General features: G+C 38.6%; 1 protein-coding gene and 1 long non-coding RNA gene across 4 annotated transcripts in view; one reads left to right on the forward strand and one right to left on the reverse strand.

Moving 5' to 3' along the window:
• The window catches only part of FAM19A2 (family with sequence similarity 19 member A2, C-C motif chemokine like), a 182,041-nt gene that overhangs the window by 136,383 nt on the left and 20,148 nt on the right, over positions 1-25,510 (reverse strand). The window lies entirely within an intron of this gene.
• LOC121109401 lies at positions 22,773-25,426 on the forward strand. Its single transcript, XR_005849386.1, has 4 exons — positions 22,773-22,961; positions 23,636-23,694; positions 24,565-24,764; positions 25,292-25,426. It is a non-coding gene; the product is annotated as an uncharacterized LOC121109401 (long non-coding RNA).

The raw sequence follows: 25,510 nt of genomic DNA on the forward strand, positions 1-25,510 counted from the left end.
ATGAAGAGACAAAATACTCATTAAGGATTAAAAAAAAAACAACTCTGAAGGAGTGGCTTTACACACTGCCAAACAGTTTTTATTTAGATAGGCTATTGCGTGCTGCCCCCACTATATAAAGGCACACGAGGTTGATGCTAGAATAAATCTCAACTCTATAAAAATTTACTGACAACACAGACTGTGAGAGAAGAGCTCGTTTACCCTCATCCTGCAGTTCTTCCCTCCCTGCAAAGTACAGCAGTTCAGTGCTGCATAAAACAACTAAATATCTGTTGGGACTTCTCCAACCAGTTACATTTTTGGAGAGACAGAGACCACTGACACTTCAAGGAAAGCTGGACAATCACTTCCTTGCTGTGGTAGAGGAATCCCTCAAGAAACCAAGAAAAGCAGAGGAGACAGGGACAGCAAGAAAGTAAAATGGCACGCACAGCTATCCAATTTTGATTTTCCAAATGAATTCTGGGAAAAAGGGCCAGATTCACAAGCAGTCACAAGCTCCACACTGCAACAAGATTGAGTTCAAGCAGCAGCTGCTCCTGAACTGCACTGGGGGAGCAGCACTGCATCCCACTCAACCACCACTGCCCCTTGAAGGGCCATGCTACACAGATGGCACAGTAATCCCACTAGCCTTCTGGCTCACGATGATTCAGAAACAGCCACAACAAGTGTTGCTCTGGACTTCTGTTCTTGCCAAGGGGACGATTTTCACTCAAGCAAGTAACTCAGTACTTTACTTGTGCCTAAAGTTTCAGATTTCAGTCTAAGCTACCAAAGCCATCCCACTGTTTGCCTTCCTGCTTTTTGTTGGCATGAGGAACATTTTCACTCATAAAGGCTGCTGAAGTCCTAGAAAAGGTGATGAACCTAAATATAGTGACCCAGAATGCTTTAGGTTCAGCTAACCCTGCCTTGGTCCAGGAAAAATTATTTGACTGTTAAAAGTCAAAGCCTGTTCTCTAATTGTGTTTGTTAAAAAACTGTCATCCATTTTCTCCCTCTTGTTCTCCCCCAGCTAACAGAGGATCTTCAAACCTAGTTATAAATCAGAAGTTAAATCCCTTCAGTGCTAGAAAGACTTGGAGCAGGAAATTCAGAAATAAGACATGTTAGATCAACCAAGCTGAACAGATCCTGTGGAAAACATGTCACATGCTGAACTGTTGACAGAAGCAAAAGCAGTGAATTCATCACGGACTTGGTGGTACATCCACCTACACAATCCCTGGAGTGCCATGCAGTCTTGTGACACTAAAGAGTGACTGACAGCAGGTTGAACTGGGCAGCAGAGAAGCAGGATGTACAACATCTATCTAATGCCAAGCACAAACTGCTGACACCAAGAAAACCTAACACAACCTCAGGCACTATCCACACACTGCTCATCCCACACACTGAGGAATGATGAAAATAGACGATGATACAAAGTGAACAATAAGGTATCTGGTGGGGCAAAGTGAACCACAGGGAAGGGGCCCAAGCTCTCACAGGCCTTCCACAAAATAATCATGCTGGATATGAGAGACTTCATTTACCGGCAGCCCCACAGTAACCTGTTCATCTCCCCAGGAAAGGATGGGAAGAAATCTCCACCCCTAGATGTCCCTTCCAAGCGCCTTACTAGCAAATGATGTTCTTGTACGTGCCAAAAATACCAGTACGCTCTGTTTCCATGCCACTGGCTTGGTGGTTTGATCACTGCTCTGACTGTTCTGACAGGGTGAAAAAGAGGCAGTGAAAAAAAATGTCAGTTACATTTTATGTGGAGAATTATTTGACACGTTTTATGGAGCACTGTGAAGATCTCCCTGGTGTAGGACTGTGACATCCACTGAACTGGAAGGAGGCCAAAGGGCAGAAATCAGAAGAGCTGTAAAAGTTTCAAGTGGAAATATCTTTGGGCAAGAGACCTTTCGCAGTTTATATCCATTCTTGATCTCAAGTGTTCAAAATACCTTCCTCAATACTAAGGATAAGCACTGCCTCACCTTCAATGTTGAACATTTCATTTAGTAAACTTTTTAACACCTTGTGATAACTTTTCTAAGCAGTAAGAAATTAACCCTTTTTTGTTTGTTTGTTTTTTTACTTCTTCTTAACATAGCTCTGCTAAAAAATAAAAATTAAAGAACCCAAGTAAGCACTGATTTTTCCTTGGAAGATCAAAGAGTTTTTGCTCCCAACCCCACCAGCTTCTGCCTCACATCCCCAAAACCCCACTGTCTGGTTGAAGACATTCTCTCAGACCAGACACGGTGCCAAGGCAGACAGAGCTGAAGATCTGTGGGCCTTTGTGTCCCTGAGAACAGAAGCAGTCCAATGCCCCACACTCAGAGCAGCCACTGTGTATCTCTTTCAGGAAATTAAACAGGAGTAAAGCATGGTTCAAGAGGTGTCCTACAACCACTGACAGTGCTTCAGCATTGGCATGGACCCCTCTCACAGTTTTGGTCTTCATGAGCCAGCAGTCTCTTAGGCAATGTCCAGGCCAATTGCGTTCCCAATAAGAAGGATGACAAGCACTGTTCAATGGGAAAGGATGAGCTTAATCACATCACTTGCCTTCTGGCCCAAAGCCCATCCCACTTATTACCATATACACAACAAACATAGATAACATGCTGCCTGAGACCTGGGCTGATCAAGCCTAATCTCTATCACACCAAGTGTCTTGGGAAGATGTTGTCCCCACACGGACAGGGTGATCTTAGATAACCACCCCTGTTCCCACCATGGCTGCACCTTAGTTCTGCGCAGTCCTTCTTCTAACAAGCTTCAAAGAAGGTACCAGAAAGATATTCATCTTTTTTACCAAGTCCATTCACTCCACATAATTCAAGAAACGTTAAACATACTTGAGCGCTCTAGTCAGTTAGGAAAGGACTTATGTATTATGTTGAATTAAGACCTCTCAAAAATTATACTAGATTCAGATGTGTTTTGTACAATAAAGAACATGGTAGTCACAGTGAAGGAAGACTAGCATAAATGTAAGTGGTGAATACTCTGGTGAACAAAAGGCAATTTTCAGTCTGGAAAGTCTTCTTACCTAGGCTATAACAATTTTAAGATTTTGGTCAAATTCTGGATATATACAGGTTAACAAGACTAGAGCAAAAGGACTACAGAAGTCAGAGATGTGTCCCTGAATGCCTTATTTTCTCCTCTCTGTTTTTTGTTTTGTCTTTTTCTTTTTTTAAAAGGCCTGAAGAACAGCATTAAAAGGGAAGATTACAAAGTCTGTAAGTGTCATTAGATGAGGAGCCACAGCATATCATACAAAAACCGGAATTGAAGAGGAAAAGATTTCTATCATTTAAGACCTTGGTCTTGCCAAAAGCAAATGTAGATGAATGTAGACTGACAAGCCCTGGAACAAAGAACCAAACTGACAGACTATCAGCTAAAAGAAAGATTCCCCAGCACAAAAAGAGATTGGAAGTTATTACAGAAAAATCCTTTAAAGCCTTTAGCCAAGTAGTAAAGAAAGCAAACAAGAAGTTAGGTACTATTGCTAAAGGAATATAAATCAAAGCTGTTGATATTATCACTATAATAACACAGTAGCTAAACTTGCAGAGGAAATACATGGTACACTTTAAGTGTACACACACTAAAGGGAAAATATAAGTTCCTTTTTGGCAGGCTGAGCAAAAAGAGCTATGAAATACAAACACCAAAGGCAAGTTTGGAATCAAACTATAAGTCAGAGGCAACATCTGAGGTCTTTCAGCCAGTCAGTTTGATTATTGAGAAGAAAGATCATTTGAATCATTACTAATCAGCAAGAATAGTTTTAACCTCCATTTAAATTTTAGACATGCTCAGCTTAGCACCATCATCAGAGACTGATAAAACAGAAATCTGACAGTGAGAATCCCCTAGGACTGTGCAAGGCCGTCATGACTATTTCTAAGGCTCATGGTAACTGAGACACTCAAAACCATCACTGGTGACAAAACAACTAACACAGAAAGGTGTGTAGAACAGATTGGCTACAAGTAAGTTTTCCCCCCCACACAATTGCATCTTTTTTTTTAATAATTGCTGTTCTCCCCCATCAAATCAAGGAAAATAAAGAAAATATACCTCCTTTCCCTCAGTCACAACATGCAGTGCTCTCCAGCCATAATTAATACAGGTAGCCAGCAAGCCATTCTGAAATTACTGGATTTTACCTTATTGCCTTTGTTAAGCTCACTGCGGGTCACTGAAGATCTAATTTGTGACTACCAAGGTTCCACATATATGGGAAATATCTGTTAAAAAACACTGATTACTTATGAACTAGTTATACTATTGTCTATTCTAATGACATCTAACATAAAAGTACTGAACTTTCCTGCCGTTAAGAAAGCTTGCTCTGAATGTTCTTAGCTCTGGCTTTTATAGGTTTTATACTTGCCACGTACAGCTATGATGGTCTAATTTAGTTTAGAAAGGGAAGAAGAAAGGAAGAAAGAAAATCTGGGTTATAGAGACTTCTTTTTTGACAAAATACTTAAAATAATTATATTCCTGAAAGTCTTTGGTAGAACTGAATTGTACCATTATATTAATCACAAGTGCAATCATTCACTACATTCATTGTTATTCACCTATCACTGTTGCTTGTCAGAGGCACAATGTTAAAAAAATAAAAGAAATGTCACACCGAAAATCACTTAAAGAAGAAATACATATTCATAAACAGTTACTGACTTTGTTCAGGCATTCCTCCTCAACTATGATCTATCCCTGATCAATAGAGGAAAATGATCTAAAATAGTGGATTCCTTCACTGAAAATGAAACTGCCTCAGCAGCTTCAAAAGGTTCCTGCCTGGAAACTGTTAGAGGAAACACAAACCAGTTAATGCAGAGGTTGGTAAAACACACAAAAAAAAGGGCAAATTTTATTTTTGCTCTCAAATGTTTTTATAAACACCATCATGAAGATAATTGAAGCATGATGCTAAATGAAATCCAGAGGGGAAGAAAAATCACTACCCAATCCATGGAAAACTATGCCAGGAAGAAAACGCAAGATGACAATTATGTAGAAAAAAAGCTCAATGATATTTTACAGTCCCAGTGGCCTTCATGTTCTTCTAAAATATTCATAATGACTTTACACATGGAATTCATTTCTCTGTTACAGTTTGGTATACATCATTGTGTGATGCAGCATTTCTGTCTGGGACTTTGCTGTCTGCTGGTCATCTTAACCTAGTAATTATTCACAACTCGGAACTGAATTTCCTATGCCAAGTCCTCCAGTGGTCTGAGAACTGGAGTGATGTAGACCTGCTGGCAGACCAGTCCTTCAAACCATGTTTTTTCCCCATATGTGGTACATGGTCTATATGGTCTCTATGTGCATCGCAGAAGCCTCTCTCCAGATGAGAACTGGCCACCATGCAGAGGGAAAGCTATGGGTGTCCCATCAGCACTGCCAGTATGATGTGGACAAGCTCCAGAGACTCACTGCAGGCAGGAGGGCGCCTTCATGGTAACACCACATGACAGACAGACACGAAGGAAGGAGGAACGTACACTGATAACGGCTACTTCAGAGAACACTGCCATCCACATGGAGAAGCATTGTGAAAAGCTAGGTATTTAGTTTTACATAGAACATACACATGCTACACCTTCAAGTCTACTTAAAACAAAGAGCATCAATGAGAAACAAGAGTCAGGAGCTCCACCTTCTTATTGCACATACATGTACACCATGCTGGTGGCTGGGGAGGACATTGGGAGGGCTGAGCTTAACTAGAAAATACTCAACTGGCACTTTTCTGTACTGAAAGCTATGCCTAAATATATGAAATAATATGAGCTCTGGGACAAATGACTTATTTTTTTCTGAGTTCATAGTTTCTGGGAAAACTGGAATTGGTCTTTAACTACAGCACCACAGCACACAGGAAAAACTCAAATGTCAATCACAGCACCCAGATCCAGCAATACATCTGCCTCTGACTCAAGCAGGAAATCAGCAGATTTTCAAACAAAGCCTGGCATGAAAAAGCAATTTAAAACCCCAAATCAGCTGAAGTAAAGTGCTTTCTCTCACTATTTTTAAGAAAGCAAAGCTGTAAGGAAGTGTCAAAGTTATTACTAAAAAAAAAAAAAAAAAAAAAAAAAAACCTAAAAAATGTCTCTCTCCACCTTTTATTTAGATTTTTTTTTTTCAAATGCTGGCAACAGCATAATAGCATAATGTTGTGCTTAAGAGAACTGCTTTCCTTTCCCAAGCTAAGTGAATAATGCCTTCCACTCAGCAAGCAGTGAGATAAAACTGTTCAGGCTCACTATCCTTGTGCTTCACAGAATGGAGCATCCAATGAACCCAAACAACTAAAAGCTGGTAAGTTTTGTTATCTTCTTCCATTAGATATGAGATGCTAATTAACTTGACCAAGTGATAGAACGCACCACACACATTACTCCCTTGTATTTTCAGGAAGTTACAATGCATTAGCAGACATTTGGAAACATGTCTTATCTACCCATGTTTCCAAACATACTGATCTCTGCTTTTTCCATACCTTTCCTGGAGAAAATATTCCCACTTGATCAAACACAGAAGGTGTGTGTTTATTGAAAGTCAAATGATGTCATGAACAGACAATAACATGGAAAACATCATGGAGAGCAACAACAGCAGCTGAAGACACACGGGGCTTACTGACTTGCACTTCCTTGAATCATTCAACCAAACCTCCAAATTACAGGGGGAAGGAAAAAAAAAGAAAAAGAAAAAGAAAACCACGTAAATTCTGGTTTAATTAACCGCTAAGCCTTGTTCCCGAGGCCATCTGCACGTCGCTCGGAAGCAGCCATTGGCACTTTCCCACATGACCAGCAGCCATGAAAGCTCCACTTCCCCTCAGCATCCCTTCATACAAAAGCAGATACATAATCTCATATAACAACACCATCTAGTGGCAAAATGTATTCATTACACTTAGAATTTCTTCCTTCGGGGCCATCAGAAGCACACAGTGAGAGCAGGGCTGACAGAAAACATCACCTCAGGCTGCCTGACCACACATGTCTCAGGCCAGCAACTAAACACATGTACAGTACTTAATTTCACCTAAACACGTTCTTAACTGCAAGCATACTAATTGCTTCTAACAGATCAGATGAGTGAGTACCCTCCAAAGGACATGAATATATTGATGCCAGCAACTTTCACCTACAGAACAGAGACACAGAACCACAGTGGAAGACATGGCAAAACACAGCACTACCCATTACGACTCTGCTGGCTGCAACTCTGCAAAGTGGTGCCCACCATTCCTGTCTGCTCTGTAATAATATAAGAAATTCAATTTTCACCTGTTCTGAGCAGGAAAAAATTCCAGTGTTTTCCCCACAAAAACATAGAAGCTGTATCCAGATGGTATCCTGAACCTACGCTGTTTGCATGAATCCACTTGCATGTGATATCTAAAAAGAGTGAAAATTAAACAAAGGTAGAAACATTTAGCTGCAATCCCATCAGGAAAGTGTGAGTAGAGACTGGAGAATAAAGGCTAGAGTGAGTCAGCAAAGCGGAAAGATGACAAATGGGAAACAGCAACAACTTGTTCTACAAAACAATAAATACTGGTTACACTGATGAAGCAGAGCTAAAAAGCTAGTTGACATGAAATAAAATTATTCAAAGTTAGAATCCTGTACTAATGAAATGGGACAATTTGCTCTACTTCAGTGGGCTTTGTGGGAACATCGGTTGATTGTAAACAACATATTAACAGAGTGCATATTTGTGAAGGGCAAATTAAGTCAATATTCTAGCTGTAGGAACAATTTAGCACAGAAAGCAGTGCCATGTACAATTCTGGATTGCCATCAGCTTGGCCTCTTGAATGTTTATCTCTCAGAAAGAAATATCTTTGCCATAAAACTGAAACATTTCTATCATAAGGGAGGGAGGGAGGAAGGAAGGGAGGAAGGGAGGAAGGGAGGGAGGAAGGGAGGAAGGGAGGAAGGGAGGAAGGGAGGAAGGGAGGAAGGGAGGAAGGGAGGAAGGGAGGAAGGGAGGAAGGGAGGAAGGAAGGAAGGAAGGAAGGAAGGAAGGAAGGAAGGAAGGAAGGAAGGAAGGAAGGAAGGAAGGAAGGAAGGAAGGAAGGAAGGAAGGAAGGAAGGAAGGAAGGAAGGAAGGAAGGAAGGAAGGAAGGAAGGAAGGAAGGAAGGAAGGAAGGAAGGAAGGAAGGAAAGAAGGAAGGAAGGAAGGAAGGAAGGAAACATTAAACATGCACCCCACCACCTTACATTGAGATCAGTTTGTGATAAGCTACAAAGTTCTGCTTACAGGAGCTTCTATAAAAACCCAGTTGGTTGAAATATGCTCTTATAAAATCAATGATACTGTTTAAAAAAGCAGGAGGGTCTTAAAGCCTACTTCAGAGCTGCTGCTCTTCTGCAATATATGCGCTCATCCAAGAATTCTGAGAACTATGTGTGTCACTCTGAAAGTAATGCATCCGATTTATTTCCACAGAAATGATAAGAGATACAAAGAGAACAAGGACACTGTTTGACAGAGAAAATTCTCTGTTACAAAAACTGTGCTTTTCAGCACAGTCACCACCATTAGCTAAGCATTGTCACCAATTCTGAACAAGAGCCTGCATGCCATGCTTGTAAACATCTGCACCGCTGGAGGCTGACCCACTGCCTCACTGTGCTCACATCCACTGCTTGGTCTCCATAAATGTTCAAGCATCAGTGAGTGTCAGTGGGTGCCATTTTTCTCGACACAGAGGAATTCAGTGCCACATCTTTTCTTCATACACACTTCCATGTCAGACGTCATTGTGTCAGAGTGCCCCTCTGCTGCCATCTGTCACATGGCAATAACATGGAATGGAACACTGGTGGGAAGGTTCAGCCTCTACAGCCATACCACCATCATCTGCCTCTGACATTGAAGGCCAACATAACAAGATAGGAGGCATTACTTTCTGAGCATTCCTAGTATATAAAGGGTTTCCTTCTTCACACTCATTCCCCTCTAGATATCCTACTCAACAAGACTGATAATGTAACCATCACCCTGACAAAAAAAACTGATGCTCATAAGCACTACCTTTAAGCAGTGGCTGCACTTTAAAAAAAAAAAAAAAAAAAAAAAAAAGATCAGCAGAAAAAGCAAATTTCCAAACATGAAACATTTATTAGCCAGCATAAACAACTTCCTATTAAAAATGGCAAATTAGCAACAACAGCGAATCCAACAATTGTTTAGAATGCTATTAAGAGTTTTGGATGTTAACAGGGGAATATGGTGACAACTTCTTATGAATAAAAAATGGCTGTTAATATAATTAAGGAATTCTGGTCAGAAATGCCACTGTTGTCACAAAGTTTCTCTCTAATGTATTTTTCTGCCACCTTCAAATATACAGTTATATTACCATGAGCTTCAATTTATTATTTTAGATATTAGTTATCAGCTCAAAGACATTTTGCTTTTAAATCTATTCTTAAAGCTCTTTACATGGACAACTGATACTAATTTGAAACTCAGCCTTAAGAGAATCAATATTTAGTTGGTATCTGTAATTTATTCAAGGCTGTTTACATAGGGAAAACATTAGTTTCACTGCGGAATTTGAGGCAGGAGTTGACTGTATTCTATTCTCCAAGGTTTAAAAAGCTGAGAGAATGAGGATCTGAAGACAGAATACTTGCTGGTGCAAGGTTGCTGAAGAAGCACACTTGCTCTGCTGACTTGCCTGCAGTCTGCTCTTTATAAGCACAGTACATAGCTAGGGATCTGCAAACTTATAAATTGACAGTAATGATTATTGGCTAATGATTTCATTCAATGAAATCCAAATCAAAGGTCAGACCTAAAAACTTATTTATAGCACAGAATGGAATTCCTTTTCATTTTCAGAGAAAAAGTTACATCTATGGACAAATGATTTGTCATTGATTCTTTGCTTCTATCTGCACTTAAGCCAATGCTTCATGACATAAACTTCAGTATAGAAGATCAGACTGTCATAACTGTAATAATCATATAATAAAACTGCTTACATATTGTAGAAGCACTAGAGGTAGCATTCTGTCATAGAAAGTGGCTTTCCATCATTCCCACTTTCATAATTCTTTAGATAAAAAGCAGAAGGGGCTAATCACTTCTAGAATACAAAAACAAACATTGAGCAGGAAAACATTCATATCTTCATATCTGCAGAGATTTATTATAGAATTAGAGAGAGAATTTCCTTGAAGAGGCATGTCTCAATATTTTAATGTCTTAAAAACTGACAAGAGAAATATCTTATGAAATTATTAAACTGTGTTAGCAGATGAAGAAACATGGTTGAAAAAAATTTGTTATTCCTCCTTCAAGAATCCCTGACATCTGCTGAAAAGGCAAAACAGCAGTCAAGGTTTCTCGAAGTGTCAGAGTACTGAGTGAATCAAGCAGAGAAATGCTTGCCAGCATATGCTATTCACTAACAAGGAAGAGCCTGCCAGGGATCTGACCACCAATGGCAGCCCAGGCTGTAGTGACCACAGAACAGCAGGGTCCAAAATCCTACAAAGAGCAAGGAGGGAGCACAGCAGAGCTCAGACTCTAGACTTCAGTTGAGCAGACAGCCAATTGTTCAGGGGACTGGAAGGTGGGATGACACAAGACAGCTGGAGGACTCTGAGGGTAATGGTTAACATGTCATACCCTGCCTGGAGGCCAATAAGAAATGGACTACTGCAAAGGCATATCTTGGGATCTGTCCTCCTCAACATTTTATCAGGAGGCATGGAGTGGACTCTCATCAGGTTTGCAGGTGACACCAAGCCATAAAGGGCCAGCTGATATGCCAGAGGGCCAGGCTGTGATTCAGAGAGATCCATGTGGGCTGGAGAAATGATCTGACAACAATTTTGTGAAATGCAGCATGGAGAAAATCCAAGTATGGCCCCTGGGAGTGGAGTGGCATCAGCCACTGCATCATTCCAGGATGGAGGAGACCAGCTGCAAGGCAGCTCTTTAAGAATCAGAGCCCTGGTGGGCAACTGGGCACAGACTAGTCATACGCATTGGCAGCAACAACGGCCACCAGCTTCCTGGGCTGTATTAGGAGGGACACAGACAGCAGATAAAGGAAAGGAATCATCCACCTTGATTTGACACTTACTAGGCCTTATCTAACTGCTTACAGTTTTGGCCCCCCCAGTATAAGAAACAGATGGACAAACTGGAGTGTATTCAGCAGAGAGCCCTCAAGGTGGTTGAGTCTCAAGCATTTGTTCTGCAAGGAGAGGATGAGGGACTAGGCAGTTCAACCAGGAAAGGAGACAACTTTGAATCTACCTAACAGCAGCCAATCATTTCTCCTAGGAGGTTAACAAGAAGACGGAGCCATGGTGTGAAGGCAGGAGACACTGAGCATAAGCTGAAGTAAATTGGTTTTATGGAAAAAAAAATTCACCATTAAGGATAGTCAGGCAGTGGAGCAGACTGCCAGGGAGGTTGTGCTGTCTCCCTTCTTGGACATTCACAACGTAAGACTAGATAAAGCTCTGCACCACTCAGTCTGACTTCACATCTAACCCTTCTTTGAGCAGGAGTGGACTTCTGAGACCACTATCCTGTTAGCCTATGATCCTAAGTCTAAGAGAGAACCTATTTCCCTCATGCCATTCTATAGGATGAAGCATATGTGAGCTGGTTAAATAACAACTAGAAGACTAGAAGAAAAATTCTATTAACTTGAAAGCAGACAGATGACCCTCTAAGTTAAAACTGGGGTGAATAAATACAAAAAAGTATACACTGTCAGTGTTGAAATACTTCATTTTTGGCCTTTTACATATTGCCAAATATTCCTAATGAGGTTTTGTTGCCATTTTGAAAACAGTCATGCAAACGATGAATTACTTCCCTTTCAGCTGTGTAGTTGTTGTGGTTTAACCTGAAAAGGCCTCCAAAATCACCCACATACTTCACAGTTTGAATATTCACTGACCATGAAGAAACTGATACTCTTTTCAAAAACTTTTTAGTTACTCTCTCAGATAAAGAAAAGGAAGAACACACATAAATTTCTGCACTGTGGCAACGCACATCCATTCCGTTCCAAGATTAGATGAAAACTAAAGTTTAATTTTCAGTTGTATTCATAAAGATTGGTCACTACAGATTTTACTTCATTAGTCATCTTGATTTTTTCCTTATTTTGACATTTATTTGCAACCAAAAACTTACAAGAATTCTTGGAATGCATGCTAAAATTCTACGGCCAACATATTTTACACATGAGCAATCAAGAAACTTCTAGATAAGTTACAGTAAGCTTTATGGCAATCTTTACCAATTCCTGTGAAATATTTTTTCAATTGTTCTGAAAATTGTGAACCATATTCCCACTACATGGAGTATTCTGACTTTTTAACAGTTATTAGGCCACAATCACCATCAAAATCACAGCCTTGAAATAAACTCAACCAGCTAAAAATTTTAACATTCAACTCAATATTACAGCTTTTCTGCTCTGTTACCTTTACATCCCTGTGTCTAAGCCAATAAATCTCAAATATTTTTCTCTATGTAGGATTTATCCCCATGACAAATACATGGAATAAAATGATGTTTGGACACAAAATATCTAAGTAGATACATAATCCAATTTGCAGTACTTTAATACGAACTATACATATTCCCAGAAATATAGATGTTCAAAATTCACCTTTTTGCACTTCCCTCATAGCTGTACACTGTTTAAATGTTGGATCCTCTCTCATTCCTGGATGGGTGATATGCAGATGTGAGCTATTGCTGCTTCTATTAAAGTACACAGGACTGTCCTCATGCTGCAACTCAGAGGTCTCTTATGAGAGTGAGTATTCATAACATTTTGCTAAGTCCTTCTTACTAGCTGGTGAGGTTCATTAACCTCATCACAGGATCTGAGGAATCTTCTGCCTCAGCTCTCTGAAAATCTCACCAGTCCTTGTCCTTAGTGAAAAAGGATCCAATTTCTCTTTCCATTTCTATTACATGCCCTTGATACCCTCCTGGAACGGTCATTTCAGCAATTCAGAGTGCAAGAAACACACTGCCGTGAAGATGAATAGGGGTCAGCTTCATTTTATGGGCCGCAGAAATCAAATGGAAATATCAGTGCCTCTGTTAAAGCCACCACCAGGAATTTCCATATCCCACCTGAAGATAATCTCCTATGATATTCTATCCCACACATAGTATTCACTGAATGTTTGAAATAAAACTGACAAATGCCTGTGACAAACTTTTGCTTTTTAAATTGTTTTTTAAGAAAAAAATCCATAATTTTTATCCTTCCATTTCCTTATGTGGGTAGAAAGAATAACACAAAAAGGCCCTGTGTAATACCAAGCCTTAACAAGCAAGATCTGAAATATGAAGCTGCCACTGTAACTTCCATTTCACGTGTGCAACTTAAGTCATCTTACAGTGATACAAAAGGAGTTCTAATTTGATATATATTATTTTTAAAAACTGACAGAACTTGCATAAAAGGTAAGGTTTCTTCAGGTTTTATTACTAAATAAAATGAAAGGAAAAGAATCAATCAGTAGTTATCTTGCTTAGTATCTCACTGCAGAAGTTTCTTTGGTTCATGTTTCCTCTTACCAATGCAAAAAAAAAAAAAAAAGAAATAACAGGCAACCCTTCATATAGAGAAAGGTTATCACTATCTTAGAGTGGCACAGAGCTGATGCAGAAAATCATCTTCAAGACTTAAGGCATTCTCAGCAGCTCCCTTTAATGAAACAAATGTATTTCTGAAGATGGATGAGGATGAAGTATAGATCATCTGCAGGGTGAAAAACGAATAGCTCAACACACCTGCTGTGGGTGCTCAGAACTGACCTCTGGATGTGCCAATGGTCTTTTCTGACTGTAAGAAGAGCCATGGAAGGACTAATACAGCTGTCTGAAGTGTAGGAATAGTGATAAAGTTAAGAAAAATAGTAATGGCTTTTGGACTCCCAAATTACTCAGTTACAATTTGTCCTATACTGAATTGGCCTACTGTCTCACACTGGTTCTACACAACTTCTACAGAAATATACTGTGTATCCCAGGCTGGATGTGGTTCTGGGCAACCTGGTCTAGTGGTTGGTGACCCTGCACATAGCAGGGGGGTTGAAACTCAATGATCATTGTGGTCCTTTTCAAACCAGGCCATTCTATGATCCTATGATACTCTGCTGAATTTTTATTTCTCTCAGTAACATTTTAGGAACTGGACGCATGTGATGCAACAGCTTAGATTTACCATACTTTGTTCTGTGGAAATCTTTGCTCTATGACAGTTAACTCCGGTCCAGCTTTATTGTTACATACTGTCTATGAAAAATGAGTGTTTACTAGGAAACAGCCATGGAACATAATTGCAAAATGCCAAAATCAACAAAATGTCATCAGGATTACATTCAAATACAATGATTTGCTAACTTCAGGTTCCTAGCAAGCTTCTGTCTCTCCCTCTAGTTTAGCTGAAAATTATTTCTAAGTTAAAATGAGGTTTCTTTGTCCAAAATGAGTGCTGTTCACGGAGGAGCCAAAGGAGAGCCAAGACTATGTCCTGTGCCAACATAGGCCCTGACATAGCTTAATTCTTTCAGGTATTTGAATACAAGAATCCTGTGTATGAGGATTTAACTTTGTTAAACGGTGATCATTCAGCATTAGGAGGCTCTAGAAACACAAACTGCTTATTTCATTCACAGCTATTAGTTTTCTAAAAATACCATATAAAGACTGATCACAGTGTCACCAGCCATAAAAGCCATAATGCTATCGAAGCAGAACATCCCCCTCCACACGTTGTTGGCACTGTCACCTGGCTCCATCCCCCTGCCACACTACACAGCCAGAGGTGAGCAGAGCTGAAGGCCCGCAGCTGGGGCTGGTGCAGCTGAACTAGGCCTCACCACCCATTTCTCCCTTCCATGTATCACACAGACACTGCCCATGGTACCACAATGCCCAAATCCTTAATTTTCCCTATGATCTCTGCACAAGCGCCACCGGATCTTACAGGGAACTGTGCAGTTTGGTCAATACTCCATCTTACAGGCTATAAAATAAACACAGACTCTCACTCGTTCCACTTTGCGGATTTGCCATGCCATATCAAAGAAGGGGGAATTTGGGACCAGTGCGGCACTGATGCAGCTGGCAGAGTTGTTTATTTGAGAGGCTAAATCCAACCTTTGCTTGGTCGAATAACTTAATTGTGCTTACTGGGAGGCTGTTTTTTAAACGGTTCAATTCTTTCTGCTGCCAAGAATCAGAGTTTGCTTTCAGCATGCTGAAATTATCTCAGGGGAAAGCTTTTATGAGCCAAACCATTCCAAAAGTATTCTTAATTGCTTTACACACTCTTGTGAAACAGGAGATCATGCACCGAATCCACGTTTTAAAACAGGAAAATTAAGGAGAGAGAACAGTGAAAAATAACCTGGCAGAGAATAGTAATAAACTTAACAATATATTTTCATCACTTTTTTTAACTTCAAACGCTAAGTTTTTAATAACTGTTGTGCCCCCGCATAGAGAACTGCCATCAGGTTATGCTAGTGACAGAACATACACTATCCATCAGATGTATACAAGCAAACAAATTGTACAGAAAAGTACAAACTGTACTTGAAAACTATTTGACTGGTTTATATAGACGCATATAATCTTTATAAATTATCCCATAAATTAGACACAACAAATAAGAAGAGATTCTTCTGAAGAGTAAGCAGTACTTTATTTTTCTTGATTTGCTTTTATAAAAATGTCAGAAATTTGGTTTGGTTAGGATGAGATTATCTTTCATGCTAGAATAGCAAATCTGACACAACAACATTGAAGCTATCATTGAAAAACATTTGTCTGCAGATAGTTTTCATCTATTGTACTGAACTAGAAACATATTTTTTCAGGTTTTGGTGGCAATACCTCAGTACAAAGGTAGACAAAAGGAACAGTTGAATACAGCCTCTGTAATCATCAGCTTTATATTCTTCAAAATGTCTAGGATTATACTTGGGAAATTCAGACTTCTCAGGTTTAGAGAACAAGGAGCTGGAAAGATTTGAAGACAGATTAGTTAAAACCAAAATGTCTGTAAGTATTATGAATCATTTTATACAGATATGGGTGCAGATGGGTCAGATAGATATCAGTCTAAATTCATATAAGATGTGACAGGTTTTGTCTCTTCAGTGATTCTTCTGTCAGTTTGAATAATTTGCAGAGGAATATATCTGCTTTTTTCCCCTCAGAATGCATCTCATTCTGTCATTCAGTAAATGTAAGTATCAGAGCCAAAGCTTCTTCTAAATGTGTTCGCAAACACATTTGTGCACATGTTTGAAAATAACTGCAAAGGAAGCTCAAAGGGTTAGGTGACTTTTAAGCTTACAAAATAAGCATAACTTATAAGCGTACCCTAACCATTTTTTCTGTAAACAGAATACAAGAAGATCAATTCTCAACCAGTTGTAGCTCAGCATAAAGCCGGGGAATATTAACAGACCAGGCATCTGGCATAAAGTCTCCCAGGCTCAAAACAACCTTAGGTGAACCACTTGCTAAAACAGGCAGTTGACAGGAACATGTGATGCAGGTTAGCCAGTGCACTGTATGAAAAACTTCAGCCAATGACCATGTTTAAAATTAGCATGCCAGTCACCAAAAATAATAACAGTTCTTCAGTACATGATGCTATTTCTGATTAGCGTGGCCTGAGTTAGCTTAAAACAATGCATGTAGAAAGGTAAAAGGTCTGCAGTCTCTTCTGCTTCTGTATAAATGATAACACATCCATGGAACTCATTAGCTGCCATGGTAAGGTATGTCTGATTGGAAGTGATTTAAAGTTGCTTGATCAAGTCCTCAATCAGAAAGGAGATTTTATTAGATTCAATCTTATTAAGTACCTCCAATCTACATTTCTTATAGGCTAGAAATATATCCATAGAAGCTGTGTATTTTCAAATTCAGTTGATATAACAGTTAGACATCCATGAAGCCTTTGGCACAGCACTGTCTGACATTCTGATGAAAATGTGTTACATAAAATCAATTTAGCACATCTTAAATAGATTAAAAACTGATTAAATGAGAGATCTCAAAAAATAATTTATCTCCAATGGTGCTGTTTCTAGTGGTATCTCATAGGATCTATTCTTGATTCTAGACAAAAAATATACAAAATTATTGTCCATAATATTTGCAGAACTCATCTTAAACCTACATAATGTTAAGAAAAATACAGATTCTACAAAGTGATTTGATGGTTTAGTAACTTGGGCTTATTTGAATATTTGTACTTTTAACAGAAAACTATCACACTTGTTGAATGAGAAAATTTACTTTGACTAATACAGCATGTAAGATGGTTAACAATTTAACCGTAAGTGTGCCACCTATGTCCCCCAGAATCTCATTCTCATCTTGCAGCACAGTTCTTTAAGAAGAAACAAATGCTTCTGATCCCTCCTCCTCAAGAAATAAAGTAGTAGCTGTTAAAAAGAGACTGATGGTAATTGGAACTAGAGAACTCATTTAGAAAACAACAACAGGATATATAAATTAGTTTCCTACTTCATCTATTTTCACATATATGGAAAGAGAATCCCACTATATTTTTATTAAATAGGAAAAAGTAGCCAGGCTCTACATAATGTATCAATTTAACATCCTTCAGTAGATCTGTACAAACAGTGCAGTTGCAGCTGAGGTAGTAAAAGAAAGAGTCCATAATTTATTATTCTTTATTTCCATTCAGCAAACAAAGATGACCTACAACAAATCTGCTTTAACAAAATAGATTCGTCTAACTCAGAAGGAGATTTTTATAGTTTTGGCATCAGTTTATTAAGGCATTTTAAAATTCTAATCACCTCAAAAAAATATGTAATTTCAAAGGATAAATCAAATAATTACATTTCTGTAGCTTTAGAACATTCCGTATATTCACAAAAATAAATATATATGAACATGTCCTTAAGAAATAAGAACATGTTTATGTTTTGAAAACTCCGCTTTTATCTCAAAACAAATACATTTCTCAGATTGCAATCCATTTCACATTTCAGCCTCTCCTTACAATAGCAATGAACCTGTAAATCAGGTGAAAATCTGTTTTGAGATATGTAAAATAAAAAGGCTACACAGTGTAAATTACAATCTCTAAACATCATTGCTACATTATTTCATACTGCTGTTCACTGATCTTTCCTATCATTTCCTTTTTGAAGGACTGCATTTAATGGCTAAAGGAGAGACAAGGCAAACATTACACTCAACACTACTTTTCTCTTCCACAATGATTATATGGAGAGCAAGTCAAAACAAATGTAATGACTCATAAAAGATTAGCAAAATGTCACCTGTAAATTGCACTCCTGTGATGACATCTATAGAGAAACTTCACTGGTAATCTGATGTTTGACAAAGCAAAACCATGACAGGAAACAGTAAAAGTCTGGAAAAAAATCTCAGCTCTGAAGGGAATTCACTGCAGATGATGAATGGGAAAGAGTCCCTGCATATCGATAATAGTATCATGGTACACATAAATGAGAAATGCACGTATTAATTGTGCCTGCATGCTCTGGTCACTCTTGTGATGCTGCTTTCCTAAATTCATTGGAAGATTTCCATAAGAGTTGCCTGGCTAAATCCCAAATACAGCAATGAATACCTCGAACATACATTTAAAGTATTTAAAGGCTGCTTACTTTTGAGTATCATGAGATAGACATAACAAAAGCCTATATCTGTATTTAGATAAACTATATGCAAGGCTGAAAAGGTAACATTTTCTCAAAAAAAAAAAAGTAAAAAAACTTAATTAAAAATGTAAAACCCCACTAAGAACAAACATTTCAAAAAGTTTGCCATGTACTTTTGATTGAACACAACAGAAACTTAATCACAAGCTTGTGAAACCTATTTGAGAGAGATAACCTTTCATTAACCTAAGTACACTGTTAAAAAGTCAGGTTTTGCTTTGTATTTCTCAAGAGGGAACCAGCTACAGTGGCAGATTTTCTCACAATTGTAGTTGATAATTTCTGATTTGAACTTGTTTTGATCTCAGTTACAGAACCTTGAAAAACAGATCAATGTGAGGTTTTGAAGAAATTATAAATAATGTGAATCACATTTGCAATGAAAAAAGAGTCAGGGTTTAGCAGTTTAAATGGACATCTTAAATTGTGCTTAAAAATTATCATTAAAAAGAAAAAGCTGGTATGATTAATTTGAAATAATTCCAAATTAGCTTGCATTACTAGAGAAAAACCAACAGCTGAAACATCAATGAAGACACATAACACTTTTTATCCTATTTGGTGTAGAGGTTATGTGTGGCATCCATATCATTCCTCACATTCACACTTAATTAGAGAAACAAGAGTAATTAAAAAACAAAATCTTCCATATGCCACATTTACAGATCTTTCAATAAAACAGCTCCCACTGAGTCAAATCTCAGAGACTTTATGGGAAGTGAATGTGGTCCATGCAACCTGTAAATGTTCTAAGTGTTGCCTGTACTGGGTAAAAAAAAAAAAACTAAAGACATTTTGCCATTCTCTCGTGTCAAGAAAACACGTAATTTCCAATTCTGATTTAGACCTTCTGGTTTATTTCATAATCCACAGAAAACTGACATGATACAGTCCTTTCTCTTCCCAGGGGGCAATCTATTCCTCCTAAGTTTCTCATGGTTGAAACCCAGTCTTCCTGCCCATGAGAGAAGGATCAGACTGAAAGCACATCTCTAGTACATCATTTCTAACAATCACCAACAGCAGGTGCCTCGTAAGAACTCTGTGTAGAGCTTTTAACAGGGTAAACCTGCAGTGATAATTTCCCCAGAACATGTTCCCGACCTTTAGTAGTTTGCACCTCATGAAATTCCTCACGCAGAGGAGGCATTGTTGTGTTTAACAAGACTTGGTGGAGAGTTCTTCATGGAAGTACCCTGTTATTTTCAAAGCCATGTAAACTTTCAAAGTCCACAGCACCTTGCAGTGAGGAGTTCTGCACCTCAACCAGAAACCATACAAAGAAGACCATTTGCCTCCCTACAATTCCCAACCTGTTTCTCTTCTCCTTTCTCCTCTTTCCCACATTGTCTCTGTGGCCTCTTTCTTTCTCCTTCAATGCCCTGTTCAAACCAGGGCAATTCAAAATATCCTGATTCTTAACTGATCAAACCTGCTTGAAAGTTAGCTGATCCACTACAAAGCTTGATCCTTCCAAATATAAATTACGTAAAAATTGTGCCTCCTATTTATTTCCATGGAAACTACAACAGGTACAAAGAGCACAACAACACTATTCGATAGAGAAAATTCTCAGCTACAAAACATTGTTTTTCAACATAGTCACTACCGCTAGCTATGCATTTTCACCAGCAGTGAACAAGAGCCTGCATGCCATCAGACATCATTTTGTCAGATTGTCCCTCTGCTGACATCTGTCACACAGCAATAAAATGGAATGGAATATTGTTGGGAAGCTTCAACCTCTACTGCCATATCAACCTCTACTGCCATATCAACCTCTACTGCCATATCATCAACATCTGCCTCTGACATCATGGGCCAACATAATACCACATGAGGCATTACTTTCAGAGCAACCCTTGTACTAGAACATCTGCCTCTTGTCCAGGCTCCAGTAACAGATAACTAAAGCTCCCATCTTCAATATTCTCATTTTCCAGTTTTGTTATGTGAAGAAACACTAAGACACAAGATCAACTTATTTGCACTCCATGTTTGCCATCTGTTGCATTTTTTGTCTTATTTGTTACCTAGGTGGTTAAGATGCAAGTTCAGGTAAACAGAGATCAGCAGCACCACCTTGAATCATAACACTAAATTTAACAAAACAACTATTCTGTTTTGAAAGCATATTGTAATATATTTCCTACAACACACATTGCTAAGCATATGAGACAAATATCTAGGAGTTATGAAAAAATTTTCAATTACTGGAGTTTGAATGAGATTCCCAGCTAAGAGAATATGTTCTGCTGAGTGCCTGAAGGAAACCATAACCTCCACATGGCATCACCTTGGAAGGTACAGGATCTATCATGAGCCTGAAGGAATAATTAACTAGAAATGATCACAATACTGCAGGCAGATGGCAAGAAACTAACCAGGGAAATAAGTACTTTTTCAACAATTTTCTGCAGTTCCCCATTCCAGAATGATCACATTATGTGAACCTGAACCTAGGTGCCTCCCACAACCTAAAGGCCACCTCAGCTACTACATCTGATCCTCTCCCAAAAAGCTCACTCTGAAGTCCAAAATGGATTTCTGACTCTGTAGAAAAATTTAAAGGAAAAGGTTTTTATTCAGTCCCTATGATAATAATAAAAAATTCCTAACATTTGAGCAGCAAATAGAGTTGATATTCTCTGGTAGGAGTTATGACGTTTTTTTCCTCATTTCACTGGGAAACTTCATCAGTTTATTCCATATGAGGAATCTGGCTTCTACCAAGGCTCAACAATTTTCAGCCACCATCTTTTTCCATTTCAGAATTACTCTTAAGGATATTCCCCTACACAGGGGGAACAATATCTGAATGGAGAACACTCCCCTACACACATAAGATACTCAAAATGCCGATCAAAATCATATACTAAAAAAAAAAAAAATCATAGCTACTACTGTACTAGGCCATACTAGGCTTACTGTTTACAAAGACATTTATTTCTCCAAAGAATGCAAATCAGAATATCACATGAAGTTTTGTCAAGATTCTTGCTAACTTTACGAAAACTTGAACAAATTTTTTATTTTGAAATAAAACACAGGTCTAAACAAGTTTTTCCCAGATTTGCATCTGTACAATGATCTCAAAGTCTTGTTACTTCTGCAAGTAGAATATTTGGAAATCACTTAATGAGGGCTTCTGAACCCCAAGCATTCAAAAGTTGATCTGAGGCCTTTTAAAAGGACACAAGCTGCCAGAAAACATAGTTTGAGATATAAAAGGTAGAATGCTTTTATGAAACCACTGCTTTCACCAAAAAATTAAGGGGTAATTCCCAGTCTTTCTTGGAGGCTGAAAAGCCATGCTAAATTTTGATCGTTGACTGGCATGGGCAGGTCTTCTATGAGAGGTCTGAGCACCTGGTTTAGTGTGAATTGAGCAAGCCTTTTGCTAAATCAGTACAAATTCTTTTATTGCATTACAAATTCTCTTATAAGCAGTAAAGAAGTGTAGCAAGCACAGACCTTCACTTATTTTTTACCAGAGCTGGCAGAGATACAGAAATCATTTGCTGCGCTCACTTGACAATGCTATTATTTGACTTCTCTGCCTGTCTTGTAGGTGATACTGCCTCCCAAGTCCATCTTAGGTCTCTCTTGTGCACTGAGCAAATAGTGACCTTCTCACAGTTATAATCTTATTACAAACTGTGCAAAAACTTCCGTGAAGTAATGCTGCTAGAAAGTAGTCTAACTTATCTTCAGTTTTCAGTAGAAAACCTTCTTCTATAGTCACAGGATGCATCAGGACAGATCCTGGTTCCAAAATAAAAGGCTACAATGTCTTATGTAAATCTGAGTATTGAGTGAAAAAAGGGCAGTGATCTGGAGGTCATAAATATTCTGGCTATGCTTACTCCATATGCTCTGAAGTCCAGCTATAAATAGACTTCAAATTGCTAACACATTTCAAGAAAGTTGAGTGACCCAGCTTTCACTTTGTAATGTGAGGGTAGAAGTCTAATGATGTCACAGAAGGGCAGAGGAAAAGAGCCGCTGAAGCCATGTAGACATCTGCTGAAAGGGTCCTAGCTGTGAATTTCCATAGAGAGAACCAGCTGGCTTTAACACAAAGAAATGAGAAAGTACAAGGCCAGCCAGAACAAGGTCATCTCTATGTGGGCAGAGAGCAAAGCAGCTAACACTGACGTGAGTGGTTTATGGGAGGGAGAAGGGAACACTTCCAGACACACCTCTGCTTCAGCACTTCCAATTCTCATCAAATTCTACAGCCAGACAGACTTTAGACTATATATATATATATATATGTTTTCTTTTTACATGTCCACACAAGTCTGCATATTTATACGTTAAGGAATAGAATCACTGCAAACAGAAATTGGGTCATCGGCAAACCCCCTTCTAGTCTAATATATTAATAAATTTCATTGACTTTGAAAAACATTTCTGAGGAAAAACTACAGACATGTTGGACCTTGTGCCCTTCTTGCTCCCTCCGTTCCCCCAAGATTATTTTAACCTTCTTGTTTTACTTCCAGCAGCTATTACTGCCTATTCCGACTATTAAATAATGCTCCCAGGGAGCAGCTAGCTGAATGTGCACACAATCACCAGCACCAATCGTGCCAGGGTTGCTTCTGTCATACTGTCCTTGCAACAGCTCTCAGTGAGTTCTCAATATGAAAGCAAAAAGGGCTCTGTCATCTGTTTGGCTTCACACACAAATGTCATCCATCACTTTGGAAATCTCTTCTCCCACACCCCAGATTACAATTTTGGAAAGATGCTGAATTGTAAATAAATATCCCAAGAGCACTCCAAAGAGAATCTGACTCATTCTCCTTTTGCAACAACTGAAGCAGGTGAACCACAGCACTTCAGCAGGCAGGGAAAAACTCTAATCAACGTCAGATTGTTACAGGTAATTCATATTAGCGTGGTACTTTTCTTTTGACATTTACATTTAAAAGTCCTCAAAATACGCAAAGAAAGCAATAAGTTGCATGTTAATTCTTCCTCTAGCATATTACCAAAAAAAATCTATTCAAGTAACCTCCCTGTAATAATGGTCATTTTATATTTGAAGACAGAAACAAAACAATATAGTTAAGAATATTCCTCAACTTCAGGCAATCAAAGAAAGCAGATCAGGAAATATAGTATCTTACCCATTTTTCAAAGGCGTGTTTAAGAAAACATCTATGCTTAGGCCATAGATTCATATGTACAGCACTTTTAGAAGTCTCTATATGAGCCAACCTCACTGATCCAAGACTTTGTGGATTTCAAATTTTTGAAGGGCAGCCAAAAGTTTCCCATCATTTTTCAGCTCCTTCCAGACCTTGAGATCTTGCATCTTCTTCTGAAAATACTTAAACATATTTACATTGTAAACAACACTGTGCTGAGATGTATGAAGTGAGAAAGGTCCAAAAAAAAAAAAAAAAAAAACCATCCCTACTGCTTTGTTTTCTATTTCAAGTTAAACATAGAGGCCATATCTTATTCTACAAACAAGTATTGAGCTCTGAATTGAAAAACTATGTGTTTTCCATTTGTTTATTTCTCTTGCCATAGTCCTCTGTCACTTTTTTAGAGATGCACAGATGTCATTGTTTCGTTCTATGTTTAGTGTAAAATGCATTCTGTTAACATGAGGGCGACCTTTCTCCACAAAATCCCTTCTCACAGACATTGTCTCTCTGTAAGCCTCTCGAAGGCCACATTATAATTGAAGTAGGTAATTTTAATTGATGATATAAAGATTCTGAAAGCATCTACTCTGCTTCAGATAGAGCACAGGAGTTCCATACTGCACTGGAATACTGCTCAGTATTGGGTGTTTATTGAGAGTTCCAAGTTGTTTTTCCAAGCGTCTACTATCATCAAGCAGCTCTCAAACGGAGTATGTTGTCTTTTGGCAAATTTCCCACGTACAGAAGCATCAACAATACAGCAATATCTCGAAATCAAACAGAATGTGTAAGTCAGGTAAGATTTGTTAAAGATGATACTTTTTCCTTTAAAGTTAAAACAGGTCAATACAAGTTGTGCAGGTCATCCCAGATAACTGCGTAGCTATTCAAGCTCTCATTTTTTACAATTTTCAAAACTGCCTTTCAAAAACGTGATGTGGAAACAGAGCATTTTCAGTAATTACAGGTAAGGTCATTACAGCATTCCTTTAATTCTGAATAACTCAACACATATCAAGGTGCAAAATAGGATAGTCTTGAACTACAGGAAAACAAGGAAATTTGATCAGCTGAAATCCTCCAGCCTGCAGCCCAAGCTTAGGCACATTTATGCCAATAAATCAAAAATCCCCACAGAAAATTCAGTTTTGATCCTCAGAATAGTATGCACCTGCAACGATAGCTTTGTTCAGTTTAGAAAAACTGATTCAAATGCTGTTGGGATTAGCTAACTTGATCGTTGTTTCAAGGTTCATTCACCAGGAATTGAAACAGTGCATGTCACAGCTAAAAATGAATCCAGTATCATCTCTTGTACTACAGAGCCACATCGTTGTGTCTCAAAGCTGTAACTGCTCTCCCAAGCACCCATTGACCACAGCAATTCTGGCCTTGGATGATCCTCCACTGACATGACACCATCTACTGGCTGCTGAGCTTTCCAACTAAAGCACAAAGGCTAAGGTATTTCTTGTCACCTGTACTTGGGAGTAGCTACAACCACTGAACTAAATAATCCAAACTAGTTACTTTGAGTAGACT

Source organism: Gallus gallus, chromosome 1, assembly GCF_016699485.2.
Source record: "Gallus gallus isolate bGalGal1 chromosome 1, bGalGal1.mat.broiler.GRCg7b, whole genome shotgun sequence".
NCBI classification, from domain to species: domain Eukaryota; kingdom Metazoa; phylum Chordata; class Aves; order Galliformes; family Phasianidae; genus Gallus; species Gallus gallus.